The sequence below is a fragment of the Phalaenopsis equestris genome, unplaced genomic scaffold, assembly GCF_001263595.1.
Source record: "Phalaenopsis equestris unplaced genomic scaffold, ASM126359v1 Scaffold205072, whole genome shotgun sequence".
Taxonomy (NCBI): domain Eukaryota; kingdom Viridiplantae; phylum Streptophyta; class Magnoliopsida; order Asparagales; family Orchidaceae; genus Phalaenopsis; species Phalaenopsis equestris.
In genome coordinates, this window is record NW_018224589.1 from 159,135 (window position 1) to 161,669 (window position 2,535).

Here is a 2,535-nt window from a genome sequence, read left to right on the forward strand (position 1 = left end):
TCAATTAGAATATTTTTCCTGATTTTCTAAATAAAGATATTGAATTTTAAAGCTTGAAAATAATTTTTAAAAGGCTAAAAAAAGAGTTTACACTAAAATAATTTTTTTGAGTTCTCTGACATTAATGAGATTTTTCAAAAATATAAAACTTAATTTTAACTACCTAAAATATTTTACTTTTATTAAATAGTCAACAATTTAAAATGATTCTAATAAATCACAGAGAATTCAAAAAATTATGAAATTTAATCCAAAGGCTTATCTGGTCTAGGTCTACCTCCAATAAAAATTTCAAGGGATTGAAATTTACCTTGGTCAAGTTAGGAATTTTCTTTGAAAAATCTTATTTTTGCATGAAAATAATTACATTAATTAAATTAAATTTTGAAAAATCACATTTCCTCCTCTGATGTCTCAATTGACCCATGAATGAGGTAGGATAAAAATTTCAAAGTCATTTGAATTGAATTTGATAAATTATGAAGTGTTAGAGCCTTAGGGGCAAATGTGTAATTTTGGAAATTTAGCCTTAATTAACATTTAGGCTTAAGTCAAGGAGGGAAAATGGGTAACCTCTGATCTTAATCAATTTATTTGATGCTTGAAACAAAAGGGGTTTAACTGGTAGAAACCAATCTCACTTTCTTAATTAAGATTAATAAATTTCTAAATTATTAAAATTTGGAAGTTTATTAAAATTAAATGATCCTAGACTTAGGGGTATGACTTTGGAAGCCAATAGATAATCAATTTAATACCCCTATCTTGATTTTCAAATAAAATCCAAATCATGAATCATGACTACTTAAAGCTTAACCCTTTTCAAAACTAATTAGGACACTCACCTAGGCCTTAAGTACTTAGTAGTGACTTAGGCTAACCTAAAAATTGATTAAACAAGGATTAGAGAAATAAACATAATTAAATCAAACATCCTTGAAACACCACTAAGCCCAATTAGGATTAAAATTTGGCTAAGTGTTCAGATTACATTAACTTGCCTCTTTAAGGGCTTTCACCCACATAATATTCAAATTAAATGATAAGTGATAATTACCCTATTCTTAGGGATAATTAAGACATCATTGCTCACTGAGTAATAAGGGTATTTACAAGATGAACCATTAAGAAACATAATAAGTTTAAATGGACTCGAGTCTTTACACCAGTTGGTGAGAGGGAGGCATGGACCTGCTTCCTCCTCGTAACTTGTTGGATACCTAAGAGGCTTATTAAACTTAATATTCTTCGCTCAATGAAATCATCCTTAATTAAACTTGTAAGGACTCACCAAGATATGAAATAGGGTTAGGAAAATTAACAAAATTTTACCTTTCCTGCTCTTAATAAACTTAAAATCAAAACCAAAATTAAGGCTAAAATTCACCGCCACAACATTCAAAATATAAAACAACTAAAAATTTAATCACAAACATCACATAAAACTACAACTTCAACTAAATTAAGACGTCTCTATCGGATAATCGGGAATCCCTCGGAGGAGGTAACCTATGGTTGCTAACGAGGCTTCCCACAGTTTAAATGAAATTATGGATCTCATTAAGTTGGGTTTAGTAAGTTCATTTGGATTAAGTGAATTCAATAGAAAATAGTGGTCCCGGAACGAGGGAACCGTAGGATCCTAACCGGTGTCGCTCAAATCAATTTTAATTTGCCCTCAAAAAATTTAAAGTACTTCAACCATAGGGCCACCTGATTTGACATTACAACTCAACACACTAGAAAACTCAAACTTGTCGCGGCAAGGAACTTGGAGCTAGCATAGTGGAGTGGGCAGCACGGCAGCACGGCCATCTTCAACAGCAAAACCTGTCTTCCCCAGCTAAACCAATCTTCCTTCCTTAGACTTAAGACAACAAAGCCATAAGACTTCAAGGTTGCTTGATTATGCAACGTAAATCATCACCTTATCTTTAGGCCTTTGCATAGCCCTGCTATACAATATAAGCTCTAACTAGTCTTAGGATTCAGAGGTTGTCGTTTGTCACGAATTAAATCCTCACATTTTCCAGGCTTTTTGTATGATCGTTTTACACGAATGTAAGATCTAATATATAAAATTGGCAGGATGAAACACCCAAATATTTCTCCTTAAAAATGAAGCCAAACATTAGGATAGCTTGGGAAGTCACTTAGGTTCTTCTCTGGTAGGAAGTCACTGAGGTTCTCTTCAATATTCATGAAATGCCTTAGTTTTCTCCATTTAGATTATGAAAATAACTGCTTTTATTTAATCTTTTTAGCTTGATATTTTTTTGTCTGACCTTAAAAACCTTAAACTTTGAGATTCTTGAATACAATAATTTTTTATCTAAATCAAGAGTTTTAAGATGTAATTTTGATTGTCTAAGATGTAATTAACTATTGATGCTTGTCTTTATAGAACATGTCCGAACCCAGCTTAATATAAACCCTATCTAGTTTAATTAACAGAAATAGAAGCTACAATATCTAATACAAAGGTTTCGCAGACCAAACGGACGTCATGTATTCCTTAGTTTATTTGATCGAGCC